The sequence below is a fragment of the Dioscorea cayenensis genome, chromosome 10, assembly GCF_009730915.1.
Source record: "Dioscorea cayenensis subsp. rotundata cultivar TDr96_F1 chromosome 10, TDr96_F1_v2_PseudoChromosome.rev07_lg8_w22 25.fasta, whole genome shotgun sequence".
NCBI classification, from domain to species: Eukaryota; Viridiplantae; Streptophyta; class Magnoliopsida; order Dioscoreales; family Dioscoreaceae; genus Dioscorea; species Dioscorea cayenensis.
This window is the reverse complement of record NC_052480.1, coordinates 16,071,356-16,085,749: the sequence shown is the minus strand read 5'-3', so window position 1 is coordinate 16,085,749 and position 14,394 is coordinate 16,071,356. Positions and strand designations below refer to the sequence as shown.

At 41.5% G+C, this 14,394-nt stretch overlaps 1 non-coding gene across 1 annotated transcript; it reads right to left on the bottom strand.

Annotated features, from left to right (window-relative positions):
• Positions 1-599: 599 nt before the first annotated feature.
• On the bottom strand, positions 600-706 carry LOC120271175. Its single transcript, XR_005539797.1, has one exon. It is a non-coding gene; the product is annotated as a small nucleolar RNA R71 (small nucleolar RNA).
• Positions 707-14,394: the final 13,688 nt, after the last annotated feature.

Below are 14,394 nucleotides of genomic sequence, written 5' to 3'. Positions count from 1 at the left end.
TTCATTCATTCTATTTCATATTTCTTTTCTATCATCATTGTGATTTTGTTTTCTTTCTTTTGGTGCAACCCTAGGTTATGACTCGAGGGAACCCTTCGATATTAATTGAAGGAGATCCCAATCTCGAGCGTACACTTAGAAGAAAAGGGAAAGAACATGTGCAAGAATAGTCTAATCTAGCTGATTTGGAAGTAGAAGAATCAAAAAACATGGCTGAATAGAATGAGCAGCAGCAGAGTTTATCCAATTATGCCAGACCTTCAGTATTGGCGACACAATCGAGCATTATGTGTCCCCTGATTACAGCTCAGAAGTTCGAGCTGAAGTCGGCATTCATCCACCTGTTGCAGCAATCCACACAGTTTAATGGTTTGGCCGATGAGGATCCAAACAGTCATATAGAGAACTTTCTCGAGGTGTGCGACATGCTTAAGATAAACGGGGTAACAGATAATGCCATCAAGTTGAGAGCCTTCCCATTTTCCTTGAAAGGGAGAGCGAAGCGGTTGTAACACTCATTACCTAGAGCATCAATTACCACATGGGAGGAGATGGCAGAAGCTTTTCTTGCCGGTTATTTCCCTCCCGAAAAATCTACAAAGCTTAGGAATGAGATCTCATCCTTTGTACAATTGGAATTGGAGTCTCTATTTGAGACGTGGGAAAGGTTCAAGGAGCTCCTGAGAAAGTGCCCGCAACATGGATTCCAGCAGTGGATGGTTGTTCAGACCATTTACAACGGTTTAAACCCGAGTACAAGGCAATTCTTGGATATGGCAGTAGGAGATAGCTTAGGTAGCAAGATCCCCAATGAGGCCCATCAACTAATTGAAGAAATAGGGTTAAAAAGCTACCAATGGAATGCTAGGGAGAAGAAAAAGGTGGACGTCCTCCATGAGGTAGATGCAGTAACCTCATTGGCGGCTCAAGTGGAATCATTGAGTAAGAAGTTAGATCTCCTAACTTCGAATAGAGTGGCGGTCATGACTACTTGCACCGGGTGTGGTGGAGGACATGCTTCCTCTGATTGCCTAATCTCTATTGGTTATGCATCTTCGGTTGAGAATGTCAATTTTGTAGGTAATGCTATGAGGAATCAAGGAAACCCATACAGCAACACCTACAATCCGGGTTGGAAAAGTCATCCCAATTTCTCATCGAGCAACCAAGGTCCACAAAAAGCCATAGGGCTACTGGATTTCCAACAACAACAGCAAGCCCCAAACATGGAAAATAGAGTTCCAGGTTTGGAGATCGGAATGAACGATTTGGAAAAGGCCTTAACTAGGTTTGTGCAATAATCTAATACAAGGTTCCAATCAGTTGAGGCTACACTTTGCAACCACATCGCCTCTTCGCATAATCTTGAAAATCAAGTGAGGCAAATTGTGAATTCCTTATCGAAAAGGCCACAAGGAAGCTTGCCGAGTAACACCGAGACCAACCCTAGAGAGCATGTGAAGGCGATCACTTTGAGAAGTGGTCGTGAGGTTGAGGGTAAGCTTCCGAGTGAGAAACTCAATGAACACGCACCCGAGGTTATAGAGGTTGAGAAGGGAGCAAGCAAAGAGAAGGTGGTGGCACCCCCACCTTTCAAGCCAAGAATCCCTTATCCGTCTAGATTGAAGAATGACCAAGGGGACGAATAGTACAAGAAGTTCCTGAGTTTGTTCAAACAACTCCACATCCATATTCCTTTTGTTGAGACATTAGCCCAAATACCAAAGTATGCAAAATTCTTGGAAGACTTGTTGACCAACAAGTGGAAGTTAGAGGAGAATGCATCAGTGATTTTAGATGCATCTGGCTCAGTGGTTTGGCAAAAGAACGTGCCGAATAAGAAGAAAGACTCGGGAAACTTCATCATTCCATGTAACATTGGCAATTTGGGTGAAGAAATGACATTGGCGGACTCAGGGGCCAGTATCAACGTCATGCCATACACCTTCTTTCAGAAGCTAGGCTTGGGAGAGCCTAGGCCCACTCGGATGACTTTGCAATTGGCTGACTGAACAGTGAGACATCCGAGGGGTATCAATGAAGACGTGTTTGCCAAGATGGACAAGTACATATTTCCTGTAGATTTTGTGGTGCTATACGTCGATAAGGTTGCGGATGTACCCTTGATACTTGGGAGGCCATTCTTGTGGACTTCCAAAGCATTGATTGACATGGACGGCGGAGAGTTAACATTGAGAGTTGGAGATGACAAGCTCACATACCACCTTCCTGAAGCCATGCGGCATTCTCTTGATTTCAATGATACTTTGTATTTTTTAGACATTACTGATGAGATTATTGATGAATATATGCTGGAAATGTTCAATCCGGACCTTTACAAGGGTTTGTTTGACCAATTGATGGACAATGAAGGAATCATGATGCTTGGTTCGACGGAAGAAGTACCATCTACCCTGGGGATCATGAAGAAGGTGCTCTGGAAGATGAAGATGGCTAGGAGACTCCACTGAACAAATTGGATGAATCATTGCTAGGTGGTCCCAAGCCTGATAATTCCCTCTCTACCTTCAAGAGACTTTGCTCATCATGTTTCCAAGGCATGGGTAAGAGGGCAACCTTCATCTATGAGCCCCCGTGAGGTAAGATAAGGTACGTCAAGCTAAGTGACATTAAACAAGTGCTTCTTGGGAGGCAACCCAAGTGTTTACTGTTTTCTTAATTTGGTAGTTTAGTGTTTGCTTGAATAAATTGTTGAGTGTTGGTGTCTTGATTTGTAGATGCTTTTGCTGTGATTTTATTGTGGACTTTTAATTTTACCGTGTATTTTCATGTGAATTTGAAAAAGTTTTGATCATTTGAGCTATCTATCATGTTTCTCACTGGTATAGTTTGCATATTAGGGCAGGCTCTGAGTGTGTAAATATGTTCAAAAAGTTTCTGCAGAGCCTGCAGAGTTTTCTAAGGTATCCAGAGAAAACACACGGTCCTGTAGAATTAACACATGCCCGTGGTTTTGTATTGCGAGCTCATCCCAAGAAGGCATAGGGGCGTGGACTCACCCCTGTGAAAAACCTTGTGATTCTTGCACGCCCATGGGTAATTTCCACATGGGCATGTGATTTCCTACAGAGACTTGGCAAACTATCCCGAGAGCACACAGGGGCGTGGATTTGCCCCTGTGGGCGAACTTGTGAAACACGCACGGGCGTGGGTAATTTCCACACATCCGTGCAGATCTCTACAAGCGAGCTCTCTCTATCTCGAGAAGACACAGGGGCGTGCGGCTGACCCTGTGAGTTCGGCTTGTGAATGCCCACACCCGTACGGAATTTCCACACAGGCGTGTGTAACACTTAACGATTCTTCTCGGGTGGACAGAGAAGACACAGTGGCGTACAGCAGCCCGTGTGGGTCTGGCGCACGGGCGTGGATATTTCCCACACGCCAGTATATTTGTGTTCAGAGATAGTGAGTGTTTTCCTGAAAGTGCACAGGGGCGTGCACCTGCCCCTGTGAAGCTTCCCTGTGGAGGCGCACGGTCGTGGGTAATTTCTGCATGCCCGTGCGGTTGTACAGAACTCCAAGAGGCACAATTTTTTTTTAAAGGATTATTGTTTATCTTTACCCTCATAACCTTCATTCATCTAAGAGCACTCTTATATTGTTTCCCGTCCTTGTATCAACGATTTGGAAGAATTTTGTTTGGTTTTCCGAGCGATTCTATGTTCTCTCATCTCAACTTGTCGGTAAGCCCTATCTTTGGGTTCCTTCACAAATTCATGACTTACATCGATGAAATCAGTTAATAATGCTTCATTTCTATAATTAGAATGATTGTTTACATTTAGCGCAAAGTTAGCAACGATGTAATGGTGCATTTGAGGATTTTTGAGGCATGGCCGTGCGTTGTTCATGCCCTGCGGATCCACACGAGCATGTGGAAATTCCGCACGACCGTGTGGATTTCTGCAGCATTCCTTAATTAACTTGTTTGATCATTTTTTTTTAATTTTGTAGATTATGACACCCAGGTCAAATAAGCAAGCTGATAAGCGACTGCGAGAGTCATCTCCTGAGTCCATGAGCATGAGATTCACCATCCCCGAGCACCAGGCTCGGTTTGAGCGTCTGTCGAGACTTCAGCTTGGACATACTCGATTCTTGGACATAAGTATACTAAGATACTTGCAGCAGGGAGATGAGTTGGCAGATGAGGTCGAGGATCTTGTTTCAGTGGGTGGTTGGAGGCAGTTATTGTCGATTAGAGAGCCAGCCATCCGTGAGCTTACATTGGAGGTCTTGTCATCATTTGAGTTCAACAGATCCTATATGAGATTTGACAGCCTCGATATCATTTAGTTCAGAGCACATGGACATCACTATAGTCTTAGTATCACTAAGTTCTCAGTTCAGCTCGGCTTGTACGAGGAGGCATTTACAGACATTGAGGAGTATTCTCAATTAAAAATATATTATCCTGGAGCTTTGACCCCGTAGAGAGCTTACAAAGCATTATGTGGTCAGGGCCAGTATGAGACGGGGGTGTCCAAGGCCGCATGTCTTTCCCGACCTGTGTATCGATATTTGTATGTCATCATAAGCAGGTCGGTGAATAGCCATGGTTATAGCACTGGCTTTCTGAGCTGGCAGGAGCTTCTGTACTTGTATTCGATGATGCAGCGCATTCCGATCCATCTAGGACACATCGTCGCTGAGTACATTTGATATCAAGGCCAGTATGCCAGATTGGGAGCGATCTTCTTGGGTCCATACATTACGAGATTAGCTCTGGGGATGGGTCTCTTGGGCGCGATTCATGCGGCCAAGAAGACGAGTATACCTGCACCCCTGAGGCTGGAGACGATGAGATTGATGGGCATGGTTCACAGGGTTCAGATGGGGGTTTATGCTCTGGTACTACCAGTTCTGAAGATAGCCGAGGAGGAGAGTGATGATACCGAGGCTTCCAAGCCTATCCCCGAGCCTCAGCCAGCACCGATGGAGACCGAGGCACCTCATATGGCAGAGGATACACCCCAAGTATGCATATTTTCACCATCTCGAGCCCATGATCATGTTGAGAGGCTCGAGAGTGTTGTGGGGGTGATACGGATAGAGGTTGCTGAGGCCCGAGCAGAGATTGCTGAAATTCGGGCTACACAAGCCACACAGAATACAAAGTTCATGGCATGTTTCGACATGTTACAGCGGATTTTAGAACGAGATGTCACCTTATTATTTGTCCTGCGGCCGAGAACTCCACCGGCATGTCCAGCACCTCCATTCCCTATTCCAGCACCGGTTGACCCACCATGTACTTCATCACCAAAGACCAAAGCAGTTAGAGAGATTTGAGCCGAGAATGACACCGACAATTGATTTGTTTTTTTCATTTCTTTTACTTTTGCACTTATATTTTGGACTTGTATTCTCATAAAGGACTCCGCTTCTGAGTTTATCTTTTATTTTGCTATCTCGAGTTGTATGCATTGCTTCATCTTCTATATACTTGAGTTGTTTTATTTTTATTGAGCTTCACTGAACCCCCTCGTGTATGCGTGCAGATGGTCTTGTCATCATGGGAATTGAGAACTTTGTCATGGGCACGGCCAAGGTGTTTTGTCACTTGACCGTGTGAGCTTCACAACCCGTTGGAACAACACAACCAAGGACTTAGCTCCATTAAATGCAACACAAGGAGTCAGGGGAGTATTGTTTTGATTGCTTATCCCACATTTGAATTTAATTGATATACATTATGAGTGAGCTTATATGAGTACATTGGGGATAATGTACAACTTAACTGTGGTAGGAGTTTCATAGTGTACACATCGTTTCTATTAGTTTTGATTAATATTACATGCTCACATAGCCAATGGCGGTTCACCTTAGTTGCAATGATTGTATTCGTGAGTTTAGGAGAATTTTTAATATTGAATATCCTCATGCTTTAGTGTTTGCTTGAATTTCTAGGAATTTTTGCCGGATTAACACTTGTTGTACTTCTCACTCTTGAAACCCTTTTGGAAACTCAAGTTTGATGTTAAAGGGATTAAGTATAGTTGTTTCTTTTGTTAATTTAAAAAAAAGGATCAACATAGTTTTATTTCTTATTTGTGCTTGTTGGGTGGAAAGAGCTACCACCTATGAAGTATGAAGCTACTCTCATAAGTCAGATACTAGTTAAGCCCTAATGAGAGAAAGAGCTATCTCATAGGATGGGTGAAAGCTACCACTCCAGTAGAAAGAGCTACAACCTCGAGAGTGTGAAAGCCACCTTAGCTGCCGCTTTGGAAAGGGCTACCTTAGAGGATGTGTGAAGCTACTACCACCTTTGAAATGTTTTTGTTACTTTGTGTATATCAATAAGTCCCTTGTGCTTAGAACTTTGAGGAGTATACAGTGGGTTGTTTTGAGTGAGCTCACACACTTAAATGATTTCAGGTTTGTTGTCCTTTTTTATTCAAGTTTTTAACTAGAGCATTGATTTTTTGTATTTAGTGTTGAAATTTTCCTTACTTGTAGAATGCTCTCTTTGTACGGTTTGGTAAACCTAAGGCCAAGAACTTCCAATGTTTCCTTCATCTATGCATATAATGTTTTAATCTTTGCTTGAGGACAAGCAAAAGCTTAAGTATGTGGGAGTTTGATAAGTGCTTGTGCGATACAAATACGAATTGTTCTTTCCTTGTGTTGAGCATAACTTTTCTTGGGTTTTAACACTAATATGGCTATATTTATGTTACTTTAATGCAGGTAGGGTTGTGAGGCCGATTATGAGAGAAAGAAGCAAATGTGGGTCGTAATGCACTAACTTAGAGGAAATCTTGCTATGGTTCAAACGTGAAGACATAGGTCGGGTTCCAGATGCAGGAATGTGTGCCAACCTCCTCGTACTCGAGTTAGCACAACTATTTGGAGGCGCACAAGGACAGTCACATTCAAGTATTCCGACTTGTGCATATAGAACAAGATCTCCACCAACATGTCCGTTATTAAAGAAGCAAGTCGATCCACGACGTAAATGTGTGTTCGTTTGCGTTACCTCGATGAAAGTATGGATTCAGGAGTGTTTCAGGCCAGTACTATAGCAGGGTATTGTAGAAAATACTATAGCAAAAATACCGCAGCAGCTCTGTTTATAGCCGGCCGAGAAAACAAGAAAACAGAGAATCCACACGGGCGTGTGGAAATTCCACACGCCCGTGTGAAAAATCCATAGGGGGGCCCACATGGGCGTGTGGATTCCCGATTCCAGCCCTTTAAAAGCTGATTTCAGCCCCGATTTTAGTATTCTTTTCTCCACCTTTTCCCCAACTAGATAGAGGGCGGCGACTTGGGTTTTGAGAGATATTGGCTAGGGCTTTGGAGAGGTTGTATGGCTCTGACATAGCGTGTCATTTGGAAGAAGGTTAGTGGGAGAGCTTTCGTTGGCCCCGATCTGGCTAGGTGCATCCTAGGCCGGACAAAGGGACCCTTTTAACGAGTAGAGGACTCTCCACAAGACCATCACCATGACTAATGAGTGGTTTTCTATTGATTCTTTGTTTTTACATTCGATTTCATTGATTGTGTCTAGCTCCATGGAGGGCTAAATCCTTAGTGGGTACTTGAGTAGTTGTGAACCCTAGGATGTATTCGTTTCATTGAATCTCTTTATTATGCTTTCAATTAAATGATGTTTTTTGTGAGTTCCAATCTTGGAGACTTGATTGTATTAATACTCCCCTAGAGTGACACTAGGGTTGAGAGTTCTTGTTGGTAAATCTTGTAAGTGAGTGACACACCATGAGAGTTAGACAAAGCTAGATTGGAGAGGGTTGAGAGGGTCAGTCAAGTGGTAGAGGAGCATCCCCTTTCCCCTCCGGTGTGGTCTTTCCTACCTCCACATTCGAAGAGTTCTTTGTGGCCATAGTAGAGTGAATGGGCTAAGGTATGACCCTACGCTAGGGCTTAGTTGCCAGTGTAATGAAGTGAAGCGCTGAATTGATTTTAGCACATAGGGCTTAATTGTGGCTAGGGATCTTCCACCTGGACCAAAGGGTTAGGTCGATACATAAGAATAGGGTTTATCACTTGGAATCCCTAGAGCTCATTGCAATTCTATGCGAGTGCGAGGTTGAGAGGTTATTCAATCTCTCCTCCGGGACATGTATAGAGTTAGCCATGGTTGACCTTAGATTTGGGATCATGTAATTAAGGATTTCCATGACTCATTGTTGTACTAATTAGGAAGTATGATAGAGTGTTCTTGTACTTGAAACGATTGTCCTAGGCGGATCAATATCTGAGTACCCCAATCTTTATCGATTGTCGTACCTTATCCTTTACTTGTGCTTTGTTGCTTTCATTTTCATTATTCATATTTTGTCACACATATCACTATTCATCTTCCACATTAATTAAGAAACAACTTAAGTGTCTTTATTCCCTACTCTTTGTGGATACGATACCCACTAATCTGTGATTATTATTTGCGGTTTACATGCATATACGGATGTGTCAATACATACATTGAGGGCAATGTACCTCTTACGTGTGGGGGGAGTTCACATTACACGTGTTCTTTACACGAGTTTTGATTGAAAATACGTGCTCACATAGCCAATGGCGGTTCACCTTAGTTGTAATGGTTGTATTCTTAAGTTTAGGAGAATTTTTAACATTGAATGTTCTCATGCTCTAGTTTTACTTGAATTTTTAGGAATTTTAGCCCGATTGGCACTTGTTGCACTACTCGCTCATTAAACCATTTTGGAATCTCAAGTTTGATGTTTAAAAGACTAGTTTAGTTGTGTCTTGTTTTAATTTTGCTGAAAAAATGTTATATTTGTTTTGGGTGTGCATTTTGGGTGGGAAAAGCTACCACCTATGAAGTATGAAGCTACTCTCATAAGTTGGATACTAGTTTTGGCCTAATGAGAGAAAGAGCTATCTCATAAGATGAGTGAAAACTACTACCCCGGTAGAAAGAGCTACCACCTCGAAAGTGTGAAAGCCACCTTAGTGGCCACTTTGGAAACGACTACCTTAGAGGATGTGTCAAGCTACTACCATTTCTTTCCTTTCTTTTTGTACATAAATAAGTCCCTTTAACTTAGAACTTTGAGGAGTAAACGTTGGGTTGACTTGAGTGAGTTTAGATACACTTATGCTATTTTGGGGCTGTTATCCTTTTTGATTCTAGTTTTTAGCTAGTGCAACGATTTTTTAAATTTGCTGTTGAAATTTCCCTTACTTGTAGAATACTTCCCTTGCATGCTTTGCTGAACCTAAGGCCAAGCACTTTCAATATTTCCATCTTCAATGCTTCAATGTTTTAATTTTGCTTGAGGACAAGCAAAAGCTTAAGTATCAGAGAGTTTCATAAGTGCTTGTGTATTAGTAATATGAAGTATTCTTTTCTTATGATGAGCATTACTTTTCTCAGATTTTATCGCTTATACTTGTGTATTTGTGTTCTTTTGCGCATATCTGGTTATGGAGACAAGTATAGAACATAGAAGCCAAAGTAGATTATGAATGTACTTTTGTCGATGAAATCTGGGAGTGGACAAACGTGAAGATACAAGTTGTGTGCAAAGATACATGAATGTGTGCCAGCCTCCATGTGCTCAAGCAATTACATGGATCGGAGGAGAACAAAGGCAGCCACATTTGGGTGTTATGACTTGTGCAATGTTAGCAAGATCTTCGTCAATGTTATCTTTTATTGAAGAAGCAACGTGATCTACATCATAGACGTGTGCCCATTTATGTTGCCTAGATGAAAAGTGTGGATTCAGAAGTGTTTTTGGCGGAACACTTTAGCAGGTAGTATAGTAAACAATTGTAGCAATATACTGTAGTAGTTATTGTTCATAGGCCACTGAAAAAGGACTTCTTGTAGATTCACACGGGCTTGTGGAAATTCCACACGCCCGTATTGAGGGATCCTTTTTTTCATCCTTTGGCCTATCTTTTGTTATCTTTTGAGGCGCCAGCTGCTAGGGCTTGGAGAGGCTTTGGCTAGGCTTTTGGAGAGGTTTGATGGCCTTCGACACCACGTTCCTTCGGAAGAGAATTATTGGGGGAGCTTTCATCGACACAGATCCTGCGAGGTGTGCCCTAGGTTTGACAAGGAAACTTTTGGAGAAGACATGGCTACTCCACAAGACCATCTACATGACTACCAAGGAGGTTTTATTCATGGATTGAATATCTTTACTTTTGATTTCATTATTGATTGCATTTTGCTCCATGGAAAGCTAAACCCCTAGAGGGTACTTGGACTTGTAAACAATAGGATGCAATTGTTTCATTGACCTTTTATTATACTTTCCTTAATTGACGTCTTTAATTGAGTTCCAATCTTAAATGCTTGTTGAGTTGATTTTCCCTTACAGTGACACTAGGGTCGAGAATCCATCTTGGTAACCTTTATGCATGAGTGACACACCATGAGGCTTAGACAATGCTAGATTGGAGAGTGTTGAGAGGGTGACTCGAGAGGTTGCGGTCATGGTTGACCATAGGTTTTGGGATCATTTGTTTAAATATTTCCATGACTCATAAGACATTAGTTAGGAGACATAATGATTGGTCTTGCACTTGAAACAATTATCCTAGGGTGAGCAATGTCTGGGTGTCCCACTTACCATCGATTGCCTCTCCTATCTTTATTTGCGCCTCCTTCTTCTTTTCTTATATCTATTACCATTGATTTCATTCTAGTTAAATAGAAATCTTTGTGTTTTTTTATCACTATTCCCTATGGATACGACTAGCCACTCACCAGGGTATTATTACTTCAACAAACCCATGCACTTCCGATCAACACACAAAGGGTGTTGTCAATGGGGTACTCAGACAAAGCTCACCATAGGACTATTGTTTCAAGTGCAAAACTAATATTATGCCTCCTAATTAAAGTTTATTGAGTCGTGAAAATCCAAAGACACATGGTCCCAAACCTAAGGTCAACCGTGACTAGCCTCTACACCATGCCATGGGGGAAAGGGATACTCTCAACACCTCACACTGTGTGTGACTGTTTGAGGCTCTAGGGATTCCAGGTGATGAACCCTATTCTCTATTATAGATCAAACCCTTTGGTCAAGTCAAAAGATCCTTAATCACAATTAAGCCCCAGCATTAAACATTTCTCAACACTTCACTCTGTCGCTCACGTAACTAAGCCCCAATGGAAAAGATCTAATAGCACTTTACTCTATCGTGATTGTAAAGAACCCATGGAACATGAAAGTAGAATAAATCACATCAGAGGGGAAAGGGGACTTTCCGCTACCTGTTGACTCACCCTCTCAACCCTCTTCAACTTTGCTAAGTCTAACGCTAATGAAGCTATCATTTATTCAAAGGATTACCTAGATGAATTCTCAACACTAGTGTCACTCTAAGCGAAATTAGATTGAATCCCCGAAAGTATACGGGTTCGCCAAGTAATACCTCATGCAAGAACACAAGGATCATATTCCACGGGGCTAAGGAGGTCCTATTACTCCTTCAAGACCTATTATCTAACCTAATATCTTATGCATGGTAGATTACTCTAATAATTGCAAGAAAATACGCAAATATGATTATATAAATCACAGAATAAGTCAAGTGATTGCAAGAGCAACAATGATGTGTAAAGGCCTATGGATGTGGTTCCCTGTGAGGGGTCATCATGATACATGTATGCTCAATAAAACATAGCAATGGTGATTTAGACCGAGGGATCTCAAAACTAGATCAACCCCAATTTCTCGGCGACTAAGCCCTAATCCCATACGAATGTTGATAGGAATCTCATTCTAACCAACATCCCTATGATTGCATTAAACACAAAGAGATGTCGAAATAAGGATATACTTACCCTAAGTCTATCATTATAATTCAGAAGGCTACTGACATCCAATTTCTCTACATGTCGATACAAGCAAAGTCCTTCTAGTTCATTAATGATCTAACACATGTGAGTAGGTCACATCTACATGTATAACTCAATAAATAACTATGGATCTCTCCATTTAGTAGTTCTAGGCATGAAGAACAATGAACTAAACCATAAATCAGCCCAAGCATCTCAATTAAACAAAAAACATTCAAAATACATGATGAACCCCCCAAGGTTCATCTACATCTAGTGGCCTTGGGGGTCTAGTGTGCCATCATACAAACAAAAACAATGAAATTAAAAAAGATAAAGAATGAGTTCATAGGTTACACTCCCTAGTCAAAATGATGAAGAAGGAGATGGAAATCTGGCCAAATGAGGCTCACCCTAGCTAAAAAGTGGCGAATGACGCTTGCCCTATCTAAAGGATGCTCCACGGTCCTTGATCCTTCCTTCCTTAGTGGTAGATTTCTCCCCTCGATGATGAAGTTCTTAACTCCTTTAGCCTTACAACGTTGCCTTTCAAAGATGTCTTCGTTCTCCCCTTCCTTCCCGCAAGTGATGGCTGCCCAAAAGAATGCCCTTGAGGCCCTAGAAGTGTCTTTTCATAATCCCAAATTATAAGGGCCGTATGGGGGTTGCATGGGTGTCAAGTCAGACTCAAGATCACCAAAACCAGAGGCATACCAGTGTCAATCCTACTGTCAATGAGGGGTAATGGAGGCCGTATGGCTTAGGCCAAATCTCTTGCCTCTAGATGCTACAATGTCAATCCCGGGCTGTATTAAGGCAGTATGACTTGGAACACTTTCTGGCGAGAAAATTCTCCATGTGCTACAGTGAGTGCTACAGTGATTTTGTTACAGTGCCACTGTTATAGTACTCCAACTATAGTAAGCTGCTATAATAAATACTCTATAGTACTATGACACCTGGTGTTGTCCATGTTCTCCATGGCTCCTCTTTGCCCTACAAGCAAATAATACTCGATTAAGCACAAAACGAGCATTAATCCCTACAAAAATACATGTTAGATGTATAAAATCCATGTACTAAAATACATACATTTATACACTAATAAAAAATCATAACAATAAGCATACAAAATTGAAACTCAATTAAAACATCAATTAAAGAAACATAATAGAAGTCAATTAAATAAAATCATCCTAGGGCTTACAAGTCCATGTACCCACTAGGGGTTTAGCTCTCCATGGAACAATACACAATCAAAGATGAAATCAAAAATGAATATAAATACTCCATGTAAATAACAACGTTGTTTTCAGTTGTGGCAGTCTTGAGGAGCCACTTCTTCTTCTCCAAAGATTCCACCGTCAAGCCTAGGGCACACCTCGCCAAATCAATGCCGTCGAAATCTCCCTCAATAATTCTCTTCCGAAGGAAATCAATGTCGAAAGCCTAGAAACCCTCCAAAATGCCAACAAAGACCTCTCCAAGCCCTAGCCGTGCTCTCTCCAAAAGATAGGCAAAAGATAGGAAAAATATCCCCAAAAAAATACTTCGAAGGGGTATTTGAAGAGCTGGAATCGGGATTTCACACGCCACTGTGGAAATTCCACACATGCGTGTGAATTTCGAGGCTCTTCATTTTTTACGCGCTGTGAACAATAACTGCTAAATTACTTTGCTTCAGTTGATTGCTACAGTACTCCCAAAATCATTTTTTTATCGAGCCGTATTGTTGGGCACACATCCATGCGGTAAATCATGTCACATCTTCACTTTCAAACACATTGGCGAAGCTCTTGACAAAATTACACACATTAGGGCATATGTGTGTGACTATCTTTGTGCCCCTCCAATTTATAATTTTACTTGCACATTTTTTGGAGGTTGGCAGACAACCACATGCCTGTGATCACAACTTGTGCCTTGATCTTTGTTTGGTACAAGAGATTCCTCAAAAGTCGCGTTCATGATCTATTTTTGCTTTCTTTCTTCCAAACTTGTCTCCACAACCCTAAATGCACAAAAAACACAAATACACATGAATGAGAAATAAAATATGATAAAAGTGATGCTCATTGTAAGAAAAGTATACTTAATAATACTTATACTCAAGCACTTATCAATTAGAATCCTAAAGTTCACAAGCCCAAATATCCTCTAGGGGTTAGCTCTCCATGGAGCAATGTACAAAACAAACCATCAATGAATGAAAGTATATAAAAGGCATAGAAATAAACCACCCCACCTATATCTAAACTGATGACCTGAATTGAGAGTTTTGACATCTTGATAGAATCCACTCCGAAGCTAGGTTCACCAGTGGCTTCCTTGATGCTATGATGAAGGAGGAGTCAATCAAAGTTTGTGAACCCTTGCCTTTGTAATTTTCTGATCCTTTTGGATATAGTAGTCCCGAGGGGATCCTCGCCTAGGGGCCTCGCTCTTACATTGTCAATTGCTTCCTTAATGTGTTTATGTGGTGTGATGTAGTCCATTTTTTATAGTTTTCACTTTTGTTATTTTCTTACTTTGTTTTAATCATATATTAGGTAGACTAGATAGTGACGTCTAGGTGAAAA